This window comes from Phocoena sinus, chromosome 15 (assembly GCF_008692025.1).
Source record: "Phocoena sinus isolate mPhoSin1 chromosome 15, mPhoSin1.pri, whole genome shotgun sequence".
NCBI lineage: Eukaryota > Metazoa > Chordata > Mammalia > Artiodactyla > Phocoenidae > Phocoena > Phocoena sinus.
Window position 1 is genome coordinate 24,555,072 of NC_045777.1, and position 18,917 is coordinate 24,573,988.

Consider the following 18,917-nt stretch of genomic DNA (forward strand, 5'->3'; position numbering starts at 1 on the left):
GTATGGTTATTAATTGGCCTAATTTTAATATTAGGAAGGAATAGGGAGGCCTGAGGAGAGGGAGAGAGGTGGGGGAACAGCTAGTCTGTGAAATAGTCAGAACACAGACAACACTTATCAGTTGTTTGCCATATTATGGGCATGTGGTGCCCCCAAACAATTAAAAGAGTAACATCAAAGATCACTAATCACAGATCACCATAACAAACATAATAATAATGAAAAATTTTGGAATATTGCAAGAATTACCAGAACATGGCACAGAGACACAAAGTGAGCAAATGCTGTTGGAAAAATGGCTCTGATAGACTTACTTAATGCAGGGTTGCCACAGACCTTCAATTTGTAAAAACACAGTATCTGCAAAGTACAGTAAAACAAAGTAGGTCTGTAGTTTTTTTAAAAAATGTTAAGTACATCAAATAGTTTATTGGTTCCATTATTTTTCTGGAGATCTGCCTCACACATCTTTCATCCTGTACCAGTCTGTCCTGGTTGTTGTCTGGTCTTGATGCAAAGCTGTCATAGTGGAACTTTTCCTTATAATTCTCTTGTATTGTATCCCTTTCCTAGATTCCTTTTTTCGTTTACTGATTTTTTTCCTCGGTTTTGCTAAAGTACTTCCTCTAGTAGTTTTCTAAGAAAGGGTGTGTGAGATATGTATTTTGAATCATTCCACACATGAAAAAATGTGTTTTTCTAACTTAGCACCAGATTAATAATTGGGGCAAGGTATAGAATTCTAGACTGGAAAAAATTTTCCTTCAGAATTTTGAAGGCATTGCTTCACTGTGTTCTAGCATCCCGGTTGCTGTTGGACAGTTTTAAGCCATTATACGTAACCTAATTTTTTCTTTGAAAGATTTAAGATCTTCTTTTTATCCTCAGTATTTTGAAATTTCATGATGCTATGTCTACTTGGTTCTTTTTTTCATTCATTACTGGGTACTTGGTAGGCCCTTTCAAAATAGAGACTAGTGTCCTTTAGTTCTAGAAGATATTCCAGTACTGTTTTTCAAATTCTCTCTCCTCTCTGTTTTCTCTGTCCTCTCGTTTGGGGTGTCTATTGGATATTGGACTTTTTGGATTGATCTAATTTGTGTGTTTTATTTTCTATTGATTTAAGTTCTTTCTTGGTCTCCAGTTGTTTCTTTGAAGCATCATTATTATTTTATCACCACGATATCCTCTCTTATCTCTCTGAGTTTTCTTGGTTTTGTTTTTGTTTTCAGTTTCCATTTGTTCTAAGCATAATCTCTTTGCCTTCCTGGATTCCCTCCCCCCAACCCCCCACCCCCCCCCAACCCCCCCCACCCCCGCCCTGCCTTCTTTTTCTGTTTGTCTTGGGCTCTGTCTTTCATATGGGTAGATTTTCTCTTATTTATGGTGATCCTTGGCTGTCTGCTTATTATTTAAGGATGTTAGAAGGATGGGGTATGTAGGGATAGTCACCTGGCTGCACATAGTTGAGGTGAGACCTGGGGTTCTGTCTGGTCTGTATACAAACGTTCAGCTTGATTCTCATCTCTGTAACTTACCCCACCTGCCATAGTATCTGATACCTTCAAGGTGCTGGATCTCTCAGAATTTGTATGGGGTGAGTTGGCCTGATTTTTATTGGTATTCCTCTCTGCAGGCCATTGAGCTGTAATTTCTTCCATAATGCTCAGTCATTTATCCCTCTTCCTCCTGCTTTTAATGTTTCCACTATTATGTTAAAATTTATTTTGCTATAGTCTCTTCTGTTAATTTGTTATTTAAGACTATTTTTAATGCTTTATTGTCATTTTAGTGAGGTTATTGGAGGGAAAGATGATATACATGTGATTAATCTACCATTTTTCACTAGAAGTCTATTAGCGTTGGAGGTATATATTTCCAGATTTTTCCCTCATTTTTCTTTTACACTTTTAAATATTGTATCGGTTAACTGTCATCACAAAAATGTTATTTGACAAACCACTCCAAAACTCAGTGGCTTAAAACAACAATACGCATTTACTTAGCTCATGTGTCTGTAAGTCAGATAGGTGTCAGCTGATCTAGGTTGAATGTGGCTAGGCAGTTTGTTGGTTTCATCGGGGCTCATTCATGCATCAGCAGCTGACTGTAGTTGGCTCATCTAGGCTGGGCTCTTCACCACATGTCTGTCATCCTCATGGACCAGGGGACTAATTTAGGCATATTCTTATAGTGATGGCAGAGACACAACTGTGAGCAAGCCCAATCAGGCTTGAGCTTTTGAAGTTTCTGGTTGTATCACATGTGCTTACATCACATTGATCAAAACAAAACATGGCTGATCTCAGGTGTGGGTATTTCCATCCTGTCCACAATGGGGGGGCACTGCAAAGTTATATGGCAAAGAGCCTGGGCATAGGGGAGGGGTTAAGAATTGGGGACAAAAATACAGTCTGCCACATGTCAGTAAACATTTAGTCTGTCATTTTTCATGGCTGCTTACTGTTCCATTGTCTTGATGAATAAATAGAAATTCTTTAACCAACTTCTATTAAATATCTCGTTAATTTCCCAGTTTTCAGCTGTTTAAATAATACTATAGTTAATTTTCTTTCTTTTTTTTAATTTTTAAATTTTTTTGGCCTCATCATGTGGCTTCTGGGATCTTAGCTCCCCAACCAGGGATCGAACCCGGGCCACAGCAGTGAAAGTGCTGAGTCTTAACCACTGGACTGCCAGGGAATTCCCATACAGTTAATTTTCTAATGTAATTTCTAACAGTAATTGTCACACACATGTTCAATTATTTTCTTACTCTAAAGTCCTAGAAATAGAATTATTGTGTCACTGTGTGTATACCTTCTTTAGGATTTCTGAAATTTATCACTAAATTGCCTTCAAGAGTTTTACCAATGTATACTCGGATAAGTGTATGAGAGCTCTTATTTCCCTACATTATTGCTGAATAATTTGCACACTGAGGAAATACTCAAAAGTTGTACATAGGACCTTTTACTTAGAGTTTACTTACCTTTTCTAGGGTGGCACATGGGAATGACTTAGGTCTTAATAAGACATTGCTTCTCTTGGAGTGGTTGTAGTTAGTCTTTCTGTAGGTCATTTAGTTTAACTTATTATCAGGTTACTTGAAATGACTCTTTGCAGTCTGTGAACATCCCCTGCCTCAGTTCCTGTTTCCAGAGTGTCCAGCTCAGGTAGGACTCATTTATGAAGGTGCCTGGTGTCCATTAAAGTAAGGACTGTATGAGGCAGCCTGGCAGAAGGGATTGAGCACTGGCCTTTGGAAATGTCACCTTTAAAATAGCTGAGCACAAAGGTAGGAAGACTAAAGACATGCTCTCTGAGGTGTGTACAATAGAAGTCTCACACAAAAATGTAAAGTATGCCATTTTAAGAACATCTTTCAAAAGACCCTTTAAGTCAATGGAACAATTTTGTTTGGGGGAAAAAATGTAAAAAAGTTGTATGTCACTCCTTTGCAGCCACATTGTTTTGGTTCCACAGGAAAAAAATTTTTTTATTATGTCACTCTAGATTTCTGTCAAGTGAATTTTATGAACATTTTTGTAATATTGTATGCACAATTTTGTTTTAATTTTATTACTTGTTTCGTATGAATCATGAATGACATTAGTCACATTTGTTAATTTCTTTACATCAAAATTTAAGTTTTTAAAATTTTAGGAGTAGTTCAAGTACGTGGTAAAAATAAAAGAAATTCAAACATATGAAATGAGAAGTAAAAGTCTTTTATCATCCCACCCCACCCCACCTCCACTTCCATTCCTCAGGTATATTTGTCATGGGGTCCTAGGCCTTCGCTTTTGCTGGACACTTAAGTTATTTTCCATTGTTGGCAGCTGTAAGTAGAGACCGTCGCAAGTAACATTTCTAATCTGTTAAAATATTTGAAGAATTCTATTTTAGTTAGGTCTCTGAACTATTCTCTTTGAATATATTAGTAATCCCTATTAGCAGTATATACAAAGTTCAGTTATAAAATCTGCAGGTCATATTTCTATATTTCACATTTGTACCACATAATTAGATATTTAATAAAATTTGTGAAGGAATAATTCACTCTTTATTTAAAGAAGAAAACAGTTGGGAGAATTCACAAAAGAAGGGATCTAAATGACTAAAAACTATGAAAAAATATTCAACTCCTTAGATAACTAATAAAGAAAAGCAAATTGAAATAACAAAGAAGTGGTTTTTTATTCCCTTTCAAATTGGCAAAGATTTTAGAAGGTAATTCTCAGTTCTGGCAAAGTGCTATCAAACTGGCATTTTCCCACATGGCAAGTTGACTTATAAATTAGTACAGCCCTCTTGGGAAGCAGTTTGGCAGTAGTTCAAGTGTTTGTTCTTTTGATTTATGAATTTTAATTTTGATAACCTATCCTAAAGTAGTGCAGAATTACAGACCAAGCTTTATGATGCTAAGTCATTAATTGCAGGATTATTTATAATGATTAGAAAAATTGGAAAATACTTCAAAGTAGAGAGAGGAATGGCTAAGTAAAACATGGTTTGCCCATGTAATTAAAGAAAATACAGTTTACCCATGCACACGATATTTGAAAATAATTGTAAATTATGTGAGGATACATTTATTTTTTAAAAGCTGAATACAAAATTGTATATTTTAATAAAGTATAATCTCAACTATGTTAAAACTACAACACAAATAGAAATAGATTCCAAAAGAGTAATACTTGTTTCTGCAGAGTAAGTTCGTGAGTAATTTTTATTTCCTCCTCATATCTGTTTTTTCCCAAAGTTTCTTCAATGAGCACATAATTTAAAATAAATTAAATTGATTGATAAGAAGATAGGGACAGTGGAAGTAAACTATGTACCTCTCTCCCCAGACTTCCGTGGAGCAGGTGCCCCCACAGAAGGGAGTGGCCTCATTTGCTTTGTCCCCTTGACTCCTTCTACTTGCCCTCCTTTGACTTCCTTTGTGGCAGCCCAGGGTTGCCTGGGACACGCTGAGAGCCACAGGCCAGGACAAAGCCCAGGCCATTGTATTGTGTTGTCCTTGTTGGGGTGTTGGCCAGGAAACTCAAATCTGTGGGCAGGGTTGATGTTTGTTTAGTGGAGCAGCTTGGGTTTTACTTCAAAGGTTGGGGCTTTGGTGAAGGAGCTACTTAAAATACTCCATCCCTCTGAGGTCATCTTCATTAGGCTTTCAAAAGGAAAACAAACATGTGTTAATAGGTACTCCTGCTTATTCACTGTTGGTGTTTGTCAACAATGAGATGCTCCAGACTAGAAATTCTTGAGGTTTGCCGCCCAAGGACCCTTCCGACTCTCCTTATTCCACCAAAAGAGACCTGAGTGACAGGACTTGCTTCCCAAGGAAAAAGAAGAATCAGTACTATCAGAGGTGGTTCAGAGTAAGAGCTCAGGCTGCTGTGATGTCAGACAGATGTCAATGAAAAAATGTTACCTGCAAAATCAGTAAACAAATGTGTCACAGCCCTCAAGCCATCACATTACAGCTGCCCCTATGATGAGCCCCAAGGGAACTCAGGATAGAAACAGGATGCTCCCCATCTAGAGGTCAGCCACTGCAGCCACCCCCGAAGGTGCACCCTGAGGAGACTCAGGATGAGAAAGCACAGGCCCAGATAGCTGAGGTGCATATCAAAGGAATGATTTCAGAGAGCCCAGACGCTTGCATCTTCCCATACATAGAAAAGCACTAAATTCCTTAACTTGAGATACCTGGTTTTCTCTAATTAACAGTAATCTTTTGATGTTCCGACTACATGGTCTTTGTTGCAAAAACTACTATATATCTTGGCTCCTCTCTTACGTCTTTGGAAGCAGTCTCTCAGAGCTATCTGAGATGCTGTGTCCCAGGCTTAAGTCCTCAGTTTTGTCCGCCAAATAAAACATAACTCTCAACTTTTAGGTTGTGCATTTTTTTTCAGTCGACACAGATCTGGTAGCTAATTCTAGTGCTAGCACTTCCTGGCATTATCACTTTAAGCAAGTCACTTAACTGTTTAGGACCTCAGTTTCCTTGTCTATAACATGGGGACTGAAACAGTCCCTACTGCATAAAGTAAATGTAAAGAATGAATGAGATGAGGAGAAAAATAAATGAATGAGTTGGTGCATGTGAAACACTTAGCATAGTGTGGGAGCATGAACTAGATGCTCAGTAAATGGTGGTGCTGATTGTTACTGTTGATAATATTAAAAGACCCCTCAGGACTTCCTCTTGGGAGAACACCAGAATCACAACTAACTGCTGAACAATTATTGACAGGAAAACACTGGAACTCACCAAAAAAGATACCACATGTCCAATGACACAGGAGAAGCCACAATGAGATGGAAGGAGGGGTGCAATCACAATAAAATCAAATCCCATTACCACTGGGTGGGTGATTCACAAACTGGAGAACAATTATAGCACAGAAGTCCACACACTGGAGTGAAGGTTCTGAGCCCCACGTCAGGCTTCCCAACCTGGGGGTCTGGCAATGGGAGGAGGAATTCCCAGAGAATCAGACTTTGAAGGCTAGCAGGATTTGATTGCAGGACTTTGACAGGACTGGGGGAAATAGAGACTCCACTCTTGGAGGGCACACAAAAGAGTGTGCACATCAGGACCCAGGGGGAAGGAGCAGTGACCCCACTGGAAACTGAACCAGACCTACCTGCTAGTGTTGGAGGGTCTCCTGCAGAGGCAGGGTCGGCTGTGGCTCACCATAGGGACAGGGACACTGGCAGCAGAAGCTCAGGGAAGTAATCCTTGGCGTAAGCCCTCCCTTTAGTTCCACCAAAAACCCTGTAGGCACCAGTGCTGGGTCGCCTCAGGCCAAACAACAAGCATGGACGGAACTCAGCCCCACCCATCAGCAGACAGGCAAATTAAAGTTTTACTGAATTTTGCCCACCAGAGCAACACCCAGCTCTACCTACCACCAGTCCCTCCCATTGGGAAGCTTGCACAAGCCTCTTAGATAGCCTCATCCACCAGAGGGCAGACAGCAGAAGCAAGAAGAATTACAATCCTGCAGCCTGTGGAATGAAAACCATATTCACAGAAAGATAGACAAAGTAAAAAGGCCAAAGACTATGTACCAGATGAAGGAAGAAGATAAAACCCCAGAAAAACAACTAGATGAAGTGGAGATAGGCAACCTTCCAGAAAAAGAGTTCAGAATAATGATAGTGGAGATGATCCAGAACCTTGGGAAAAGAAGGGAGGTAGGGATTCCCTGGTGGCGCAGTGGTTGAGAGTCCGCCTGCTGATGCAGGGGACATGGGTTTGTGCCCCGGTCCGCGAAGATCCCACATGCCGCGGAGCGGCTGGGCCCGTGAGCCATGGCCGCTGAGCCTGCGCGTCCGGAGCCTGTGCTCCGCAACGGGAGAGTCCACAACAGTGAGAGGCCCGCGTACAGCAAAAAAATAAATAAATAAAATAATAATAATAAAAAAAAAGAATGGAGGTAAAGATCAGAAGATGCAAGAAATCTTTAAAAAAGACCTAGAAGAATTAAAGAACAAACAGAGATGAACAATACAATAACTGAAATGAAAAATACACTAGAAGGAATCAATAGCAGAACAACTGAGGCAGAAGAACAGATAAGTGACCTGTAAGACAAAATGGTGGAAATCACTCCTATGGAACAGAATAAAGAAAAAAGACTGAAAAGAAATGAAGACAGCCTAAGAGACCTCTGGGACAACATTAAACGCAACAGCATTCGCATTATAGGGGTTCCAGAAGGAGAACAGAGAGAGAAAGGACCTGAGAGAATATTTGAAGAGACTATAGTCGAAAACTTCCCTAACATGGGAAAGGAAATACCCACCCAAGTCCAGGAAGTGCAGAGAGTCCCAGGCAGGATAAACCCGAGAAGAAATACGCTGAGACACATAGTAATCAAGTTGAGAAAAATTAAAGACAAAGAAACATTATTAAAAGCAACAAGGGAAAAATGACAACATACAATGGAACTCCCATAAGGTTAACAGCTGATTTCTCAGCAGAAACTCTACAAACCAGAAGGGAGTGGCACAATATATTTAAAGTGATGAAAGGGAAGAACCTACAAACAAGAATACTCTACCCAGCAAGGATTTCCTTCAGATTTGATGGAGAAATCAAAAGGTTTACAGACAAACAAAAGCTAAGAAAATTCACCACCAAACCAACTCTACAACAAATGCTAAAGGAACTTCTGTAAGTGGGAAACACAAGAGAAGAAAAGGGCCTACAGAGGGCTTCCCTGGTGGCGCAGTGGTTGAGAGTCCGCCTGCCGATGCAGGGGACATGGGTTCGTGCCCCAGTCCGGGAAGATCCCACATGCTGCGGAGCGGCTGGGCCCATGAGCCATGGCTGCTAAACCTGCGCATATGGAGCCTGTGCTCCGCAACAGGAGAGGCCACAACAGGAGAGGCCCACGTACCACAAAAAAAAAAAAAAAAGGGCCTACAGAAACAAACCCAAAACAATTAAGAAAATGGTAACAGGAACATACATGTCAATAATTACCTTAAATGTGAATGGATTAAATGTTCCAACCAGAAGACACGGGCTGGCTGAATGGATACAAAAACAAGACCCATATATATGTTGTCTACAAGAGACCCACTTCAGACCTAGGGACACATACAGACTGAAAGTGAGGGGATGGAAAAAGATATTCCATGCAAGTGGAAATCAAAAGAAAGCTGGAGTGGCAATACTCTTATCAGATAGAATAGACTTTAAAATAAAGAATGTTACAAGAGACAAGGAAGGATACTACATAATGATCAAGGGATCAGTCCAAGAACAAGGGCTTACCTGGTGGTGCAGTGGTTAGGAATATGCCTGCCAGTGCAGGGGACACGGGTTCAGACCCTGGTCCAGGAAGGTCCCATGTGCCACAGAGCAGTGAAGTCCGTGAGCCACAACTACTAAGCCTGCACTCTATTGCCTGCGAGCCACAACTACTGAAGCTCGTGCACCTAGAGCCCATGCTCCACAACGAGAGAAACCACTGCAGTGAGAAGCCCGTGCACTGCAAGGAAGAGTAACCCCTGCTCACTGCAACTAGAGAAAGCCTGCATGCAGTAATGAAGATCCAACACAGCCAAAAATAAATAATAAATTTATAAAAAATATACAAGAAGAAGATATAACAATTATAAATATATATGCACCCAACACAGGAGCACCTCAATACATAAGGCAAATGCTAACAGCTATAAAAGAGGAAATCAACAGTAACACAATAGTTACTGTTGTAATTATCATAATAGTGGGGGGCTTTAGCACTTCACTTACACCAATGGACAGATCGTTCAGACAGAAAATTAATAAGGAAACATAAGCTTTAAATGACACAATAGACCAGATAGATTTAACTGATATTTATAGGACATTCCATCCAAAAACAGCAGATTACACTTTCTTCTCAAGTGCACATGGAACATTCTCCAGGATACATCACATCTTGGGTCACAAATCAAGCCTCAATAAATTTAAGAAAATTGAAATCATATCAAGCATCTTTTCTAACCACAATGCTATGGTTTATTAGAAATAAATTACAGGGAAAAAAACATAAAAAACACAAACACATGGAGGCTAAACAACACAGTACTAAATAACCAAGAGATCACTGAAGAAATCAAAGCGGAAATAAAAAAATACCTAGAGACTAATGACAACGAAAACACAACAATCCAAAACCTATGGGATGCAGCAAAAGCAGTTCTAAGAGGGAAGTTTATAGCAATACAATCCTACCTCAAGAAACAAGAAAAATCTCAAATAAACAATCTAACCTTACACCTAAGGGAACTAGAGAAAGAAGAACAAACAAAACCCAAAGTTAGCAGAAGGAAAGAAATCATAAAGATCAGAGCAGAAATAAATGATATAGAAACAAAACAATAGCAAAGATCAATAAAACTAAAAGCTGGTTCTTTGAGAAGAGAAACAAAATTGATAAACCATTAGCCAGACTCATCAAGAAAAAGAGGTTGAGGACTCAAATCAATAAAATTAGAAATGAAAAAGGAGAAGTTACAACAGACACCGCAGAAATACAAAGGCATCCTAAGAGACGACTACAAGCAACTCTATGCCAGTAAAATGGACAACATGGAAGAAATGGACAAATTCTTATAACCTTCCAAGACTGAATCGGGAAGAAATAGAAAATATGAACAGAACAATCACAAGTAATGAAATTGAAACTATGGTTAAAAATCTTCCAACAAACAAAAGCCCAGGACCAGATGGCTTCACAGGTGAATTCTATCAAACATTTAGAGAAGAGCTAACACCCGTCCTTCTCAAACTCTTCCCAAAAATTGCAGAGGAAGGAACACTCCCAAACTCATATTATGAGGCCACCATCACCCTGATACCAAAACCAGACAAAGATACTACAAAAAAAGAAAATTTCAGACCAATATCACTGATGAATATAGATGCAAAATCTTCAACAGAATACTAGCAAACAGAATCCAACAACACATTAAAAGGATCATATACCATGATCAAGTGGGATTCATCCCAGGGATTCAAGGATTCTTCAATATATGCAAGTCAATCAATGTGATACACCATATTAACAAATTGAAGAATAAAAACCATATGATCATCTCAATAGATGCAGAAAAAGCTTTTGACAAAATTCAACATCCATTTATGATAAAAACTCTGCAGAAAGGGCATAGAGGGAACCTACCTCAGCATAATAAAGGCCATATATGACAAACCCACTGCAAACATCATTCTCAATGATGAAAAACTGAAAGCATTTCCTCTAAGATCAGGAACAAGGGTGTCCACTCTAGCCACTCTTATTCAACATAGTTTTGGAAGTCCTAGCCACGGCAATCAGAGAAGAAGAAGAAATAAGAGGAATACAAATTGGAAAAGAAGAATTAAAACTGTCACTGTTTCAGATGAAATGATACTATACGTAGACAATCCTAAAGATGCCACTAGAAAACTACTAGAGCTAATCAATGAATTTGGTAAAGCCGCAGGATACAAAATTAATGCACAGAAATCTCTTGCATTCCTATACACTAACAACGAAAGATCAAAAAGAAAAATTAAAGTAACAATCCCATTCACTGTTGCAACAAAAAGAATAAAATACCTAGGAATAAACCTACCTAAGGAGGTAAAAAACCTGTACTCAGAAAACTATAAGACACTGATGAAAGAAATCAAAGAAGACACAATCAGGTCTCATTGAACATGGCAGCAGCTTTCCAGATTGCTGTTTTCTCCTCCAGTGGACCCGGACCTGCGCTCAGCAGCCATGTCTAAGGGACCTGCAGTTGGCATTGATCTTGCACCACCTATTCTTGTGTGGGTACTTCCAGCACGGAAAGGTGGAAATAATTGCCAGTGATCAGGGGAACCGAACTACCCCAAGCTATGTCGCCTTTACTGATACCAAATGATTGATTTATGACGCTGCAAAGAACCAAGTTGCAAGAATCCCACCAACATGGGTTTTGATGCCAAATGCCTTGTTGGACGAAGATTTGATGATCTGTTGTCCAGTCTGATATGAAGCATTGGCCCTTTATAGTGGTGAATGATGCAGGCAGGCCTAAGGTTCAAGTAGAATACAAGGGAGAGACAAAAATTTTCTATCCAGAGGAGGTGTCATCCATGGTTTTGACAAAGATGAAGGAAATAGCAGAAGCCCTACCTTGGGAAGACCGTTACTAATGCTGTTGTCACAGTACCTGCTTACTTTAATGATTCTCAGCGTCAGGCTGCCAAAGATGCTGGAACTATTGCTGGGCTCAATGTACGTAGAATCATCAACGAGCCAACTGCTGCTGCTGTTGCCTATGACTTAGACAAAAAGATTGGAGCAGAAAGAAATGTGCTGATCTTTGATTTAGGTGGTGGCACTTTTGTTGTGTCAGTCCTCACTATTGAGGATGGAATCTTTGAGGTGAAGTCTACAGCTGGAGATACCCACTTAGGTGGAGAAGACTTTGACAACTGGATGGTCAACCATTTTATTGCAGAGTTCAAGTGCAAGCACAAGAAGGGCATCAGTGAGAACAAGAAGGCTGTCCGTCGCCTTCGTATTGCTTGTGAGCATGCTAAGTGCACTCTCTCTTCCAGCACCCAGGCCACTATTGAGATTGATTCCCTCTATGAAGGAATCAACTTCTATACCTCAATTACCTGTGCCCGATTTGAAGAACTGAATGCTGACCTGTTCCATGGCACACTGGACCCTGTGGAGAAAGCCCTTCAGGATGCCAAGCTAGACAAGTCTCAGATCCATGATATTGTCCTGGTGGGTAGTTCAACCCGCATCCCCAAGAATCAGAAACTTCTACAGGACTTCTTCAGTGGGAAAGAACTGAATAAGAGCATCAACCCTGATGAGGCTGTTGCTTATGGTGCAGCTGTCCAGGCAGCCATTTTATCTGGAGACAAATCTAAAAATGTTCAAGACTTGCTGCTGTTGGATGTCACTCCTCTTTCCCTTGGAATTGAAACTGCTGGTGGAGTCATGACTGTCCTCAAGAGCAACACCACCATTCCCACCAAGCAGACGCAGACCTTCACAACCTACTTGGACAACCAGCCCCGTATTCATTCAGGTTTATGAAGGTGAGCGTGCCATGACCAAGGATAACAACCTGCTTGTCACATTTGAACTCACAGGCGTACCTCCTGCCCCCTGTGGTGTTCCTCAGATTGAAGTCACTTTTGATATTGATGCCAATGGCATCCTCAATGTCTGCTGTGCATAAGAGCACAGGAAAAGAGAACAAGATTACCATCACTAATGACAAGGGCTGTTTGAGCAAGGAAGACATTGAATGCATGGTTCAGGAAGCAGAGAAGTACAAAGCTGAAGATGAGAAGCAGCGGGATGAGTTGTCTTCGAAGAATTCTCTTGAATCCTGTGATTTCAACATGAAAGCTACTGTTGACAATGAGAAACTTCAAGGCAAGATTAATGATGAGGACAAACAGAAGATTCTTGATAAGTGTAATGAAATAATCAACTGGCTTGATAAGAACCAGACTACAGAGAAAGAAGAATTTGAACATCAGCAGAAGGAGCTGGAAAAAGTCTGCAACCCCATCATTACCAAGCTGTACCAGAGCTCAGGAGGAATGCCAGGAGGAATGCCCGGGGGCTTCCCTGGTGGTGGAGCTCCTCCATCTGCTGGTGCCTCCTCTGGGCCCACCATTGAAGAGGTTGATTAAGCCAACCTAGCATAGATTTAGCATTGTTCCACAAAACATTGAAGACCCAAATTTGTAGCAAATTCCATGGCAGTTTTAAAGTTGAGCTGCTGTAATAAACTCGGCATTCTTTTTTTTTTTTTTTTTTTTTTTTTTTTGCGGTATGCGGGCCTCTCACTGTTGTGGCCTCTCCCCCCCGTTGCGGAGCACAGGCTCCGGACGCACAGGCTCAGCGGCCATGGCTCACAGGCCCAGCCGCTAGGCGGTATGTGGGATCTTCCCGGACCGGGGCACAAACCTGTGTCCCCTGCATCGGCAGGCGGACTCTCAACCACTGCGCCACCAGGGAAGCCCAAACTCGGCATTCTTGATACTTGAACGTGGAATATGTGCACAGGGAAAGGAAATAACACTGCACTTAAAAGCACTGTATTGTAAGTGGAAAATGCAATGTCAAATAAAACGGTATTTAAAATTGGCACCATAAAAAAAAAAAGATGACACAAATAGATGGAGAGATATACCATGTTCTTGGATTGGAAGAATCAACATTGTGAAAATGACTGTACTACCCAAAGCAATCTACAGAGTCAATGCAATTCCTATCAAATTACCAGTGGCAGTTTTTACAGAACTAGAACAAAAAATCTTGAAATTTGTATGGAGACACAGAAGACCCAGAATAGCCAAAGCAATCCTGAGGGAAAAAAACAGAGCTGGAGGAATCAGACTCCCTGACTTCAGACTCTACTACAAAGCTACAGTAATCAAGACAATATGGTACTGGCACAAAAACAGAAATATAGATCAAGTGGAACAGGATAGAAAGCCCAGAGATAAACCCACGCACCTATGGTCAACTAATCTATGACGAAGGAGACAAGGGTATACACTGGAGAAAAGATAGTCTCTTCAATAAGTGGTGCTGGGAAAACTGGACAACTACATGTAAAAGAATGAAATTAGAACACCATACACAAAAATAAACTCAAAATGGATTAAAGACCTAAATGTAAGACCAGACACTTATAAAACTCTTAGAGGAAAACATAGGAAGAACACTCTTTGACTTGACATAAATCACAGCAAGATCTTTTTTGATCCACCTCCTAGAGTAATGGAAATAAAAACAAAAATAAACAAATGGGACCTAATGAAGCTTAAAAGCTTTTGCATAGCAAAGGAAACTACAAACAAGATGAAAAGACAGCCCTCAGAATGGGAGAAAATATTTGCAAACGAAGCAACGGACAAAGGATCAATCTCCAAAATATATAAACAGCTCATGCAGCTCAATATAAAAAAAACAAGCAACCCAATCAGAAAATGGGCAGAAGACCTAAATAGACATTTCTCCAAAGAAGACATACAGATGGCCAAGAGGCACATGAAAAGCTTCTCAACATCACTAATTATTAGAGAAATGCAAATCAAAGCTACAATGAGGTATCACCTCACACCAGTTAGAATGGGCATCATCAGAAAATCTACAAACGACAAATGCTGGAGAGGGTGTGGAGAAAAGGGAACCCCCTTGCACTCTTGGTGGGAATGTAAATTGATACAGTATGGAGGTTCCTTAAAAAACTAAAAACAGAATTACCATATGACCCAGCAATCCTACTACTGGGCATATACCCAGAGAAAAATATAATTCAAAAAGACACATGCACCCCAATGTTCATTGCAGCACTATTTACAATAGGCAAGTCATGGAAGCAACTTAAATGCCCATCGACAGATGAATGGATAAAGAAGATGTGGTACATATATACAATGGTATATTGCCATAAAAAGGAATAAAATTGGGTCATTTGTAGAGATGTAGATGGACTTACAGACTGTCATTCAGAGTGAAGTAAGTCAGAAAGAGAAAAACAAATATCGTATATTAACACATATATGTGGAGCCTAGAAAAATGGTACAGATGAACCGGTTTGCAAGGCAGAAATAGAGACACAGATGTAGAGAACAAATGTATGGACACAAAGGGTGGAAAGCAGGTGGTGGTGGGATGAATTAGGAGATTGGGATTGACATATATACACTAATATGTACAAAATAGATAACTAATAAGAATGTGCTGTATAAAATAAAATAAAAGATCCCTCAGGATTGACAGGGTCTTCCTGAGCTTTCTGGTTTTTTTGTTTATTTTTTAATTTATCTATTTAATTTATTTATTTTTGGCTGCGTTGGGTCTTCGTTGCTGTGCGCGGGCTTTCTCTAGTTACGATGAGCAGGGACTACTCTTAAGTGCGGTGCGCGGGCTTCAGTAGTTTTGGCACATGGGCTCAGTAGTTGTGACACGTGGGCCCTAGAGCGCAGGCTCTCTAGTTGTGGCTCATGGGCTTAGTTGCTCCGCGACATGTGGGATTTTTCTGGACCAGGGGGCTCAAACCCATGTCCGCTGCATTGGCAGGTAGATTCTTAAGCACTGTGCCACCAGGGAAGCCCCTTCCTGAGCTTTCTGGAGAAAACTGGGAGAAAGTTAAAATGAGAGGTTCTCTTCCTGGAGCCCAGCCTTGGAAGAACATGGCAGAGTAATGAACCTGAGCTCTGATGAGCCCATCACTTCTATATGAGGTTCCTTTGCGATAAATGAGGCCTTACCCATGAAGAGGGTCTTAGAGGACCCAAAGGCCCAAGGACCCTAGGACGAAGCAGCCTGAGGTTTTGTCAGATCAACCCAAAACCTGCTGGTTCTAGTTACCTGTGCTGTAGCCTCAGGCAAATCACAGCCTCTAGAGCTTCAGTTTGATTCCAGAGATAAGACCTGCCTCATGGATTAGTAGAGGAATAAATGAGAAACACAGAATGCTTAGCATGATTCCTTAGCAAAACCCGCTCCACAAATAGTTGCTCTGCTTGTTGTGATTTTTATGGTACAGCCATAGATTGAGAATCAAGAAGGTAGCATAGTGCTGCAGTTACAGATTGGGGGCTCTGGAATGAGACTGTCTGGTTTCAAATTCTATCACCATTCACTGGTTTTGTGACCCTGAGCAAATAAAGTCTCTGTCCTTCAGTTTACTTATCTGTGAAATGAGGATAGTAATTTTATCCGCTCCATGGAGTTACTGGAAGGACTAAATGACTTAATACATGTAAAATGCTTATAGTCGTGGCTGGAACAGAGTATGTGCTCAGAGAATTGTCATCATCATCATCACTGGTGTGGATGGACTACTCTGAGAATGACTGTGCTGTTGAAAGAACATTTGGCAAGGAGTATAGAACACTGGGCCAGGCCCTAGCCCCTCCTCCTGCCCAGTAGTCTTGCTTGCTCTCAGGCCCTAGTGCAACTTCCTCTTCTGAGTGTCCTGGGAGACCTCAGCCCTTTTGACCACATTCCTGTCTGTCCTACTGCCAGTTCTGGTACAGGTCACTGTCTGTGACCCAGTCTCTGCTCATTCTACTTGAATTCCTTATCTTGAACCAGTTTCCATAGCTCCACCTCATCTACATTCCTCCTCTGTCCTGTAGCTCTGCCACCCACCCAGGCCCAAGTCACTTCAGGGTGCAGTCCCTGGAGGCAGAGTGTTACCCCAGGTCTTGCCCAGCTTGTGGCCGCCATGCTGACACCAAAAAAGAGTTGGAAGACATATTCAAAGCTAGATTGGATAGATAATGAAATTCCCTGATACTGTAGCCAGTGCACATATACATTTGACGGATTTACTTTAGTATTCTTATGATAAGGCCAAAGACTAGAGCTTGTACAGGAAATCTAGTGACTGGGTATCTGGGCCATTCTAGCAGGTAAATGGTAGATTATATCTTTTTTTGGTAAAATTCACAGTCTTCTTGGTATAGTTCCTCCTGTTTAGATGAGCAGGATGCCCTAGCTCTTGCCCAAATGAGGCTGCCACTTAAGACATTATTTGAGATGTCATGTCTAGGCTTGTAGACATGTGTTTGATTGACTGTGCAAGCTAAGCCTTCCCCGATGTGACCCCTACCTACCTGCTTGCTGAGACTTTTTAGATTATAACTTTTTTGTTGAAGTATAACACAAACAGAAAAGTGTACAAATCATTAGTGTACAATTCAATGAATTTTCACAAAATGATGAGTAACCAACACTCACACTAAGAAACAGGGATGTTACCAACATCCACAAAAGCCCCTTTTTCACCCTCTTCCAGTCACTCCTTCCAACTCTGTTTTTGCCATGTTGAGCTAATTATAGTCTCTGCCCCTCCACCCCCAGCACACCATTCTTTCCCTCGCCTTCCTGCCTGTGCACATGCTCTTCCCTTGGACTGCCGGCCTCATCTACTCATTGTTCAAAACTCAGTTGTCAGCTTCCCCTGATGCGCTCCGAATACTTCCTTTGTACTTTCCTCCCATATTTTGTCATTGTTTACTGGGAGCTCCCTGAGTACAGAGACTGTCTGAATCACCAGTCTCCCGCACCCAGCACGGCTTGGCATAGGGCAGACACTCCAGAAATGTTGGCGTGTTGCATGGTTCATCTAAAATATCTGAAGACACCTTTTACTTTTTTCTTCCCTGACCCTGCCCCAAGCACATAGCCTCCTCCTGCCTTCCTAACCCATTCTTCTTGCCTCTTCTAGTTTTTTAAAAAAACGTGTCAGCCCTGTCTGAGTCTCTTGTGTGCCTCCCCCTCACTTTTGCTCAGACTGTACATGTGCCCCATCCACACCTGCCCTAGCATCCCACACACCAGGCTCCTGACTGTTGCAGCACCACTTTTCTGCCCCCAGACCAGAGGCCTCAGCCATCCCATAGTTTACTCCACATTCTCTGTGCTGGCTCCCTACCACAAGTCCTCAACTGCTATGCTGCAGGCTCTGTTTTATTCAAGAGTCAGACTTATCTTGTGCTTTGCCCATGTTTCATTACTCTGTGTTTTTTGTTTCAATTATTTTAAAAAATATCTTTATTGGAGTATAATTGCTTTAAAATGTTGTGTTAGTTTCTGCTGTACAACAAAGTGAATCAGCTATATGTATACATATATCCCCATATCCCCTCCCTCTTGAGCCTCCCTCCTGCCCTCCCTATCCCACCTGTCTAGGTTGTCACAAAGTACTCTGTGTTTTATACTTCGTAAGTTTTCCTTCCTCAAGAACATTGGTTTCAACCAGAGTTATGATGGTGATCATTTCACAAGATGTACACGTAGCAAATCATTATGTGTACACCTGAAACTTAAATAACGTTATGTGTCAGTTATATCTCAATTTTTAAAAAAAGAACATTGGTTTCCTACTTGGATTTTTAAAAAGGATTTCACATGTATCACTGAATGATATTCATTCATTCATTCATCATGTGTGCCAGGCACTGGTAGGTGCTAGAGATTCTAAGTTGAGAGGTTTATTGCCTTTGAGAAACTCACAGACAAATGGGGAGAGAGAGGAACATTAGCAAATTATTAGAAGACAGTGTCAGTATTGAATGAGAGCATTGAATGAATTAAGAAAATGGGCACTAGAATCAGCTCAGTGATCCCATTACTTAATGTGATACGTTACTTAGCCCTTCTGTTTCTGTGCCTTGGTTTCTTCACCTATAGAGCTTTCACATACAGAGGATAGGTGCCTGGCACCTAGTAAGTGATCAATAAATGTTAACTATAATCTACTATTATTAGCTTCTCTGCTTAGGCCTCATAGAGGAAATAACATTTCACTGGTCACTGAAGGATGGGTCTCTACTAGAAGGAGGGCAGGAAAGGACAGCTAAGAATAGCCT

General features: G+C 40.9%; 1 protein-coding gene and 1 pseudogene across 1 annotated transcript in view; both read left to right on the forward strand.

The window, feature by feature from the left end:
* Window positions 1-18,917, forward strand: part of PIGU (phosphatidylinositol glycan anchor biosynthesis class U) — a 112,687-nt gene that overhangs the window by 34,889 nt on the left and 58,881 nt on the right. The window lies entirely within an intron of this gene.
* Window positions 11,283-13,253, forward strand: LOC116740021 (annotated as a pseudogene).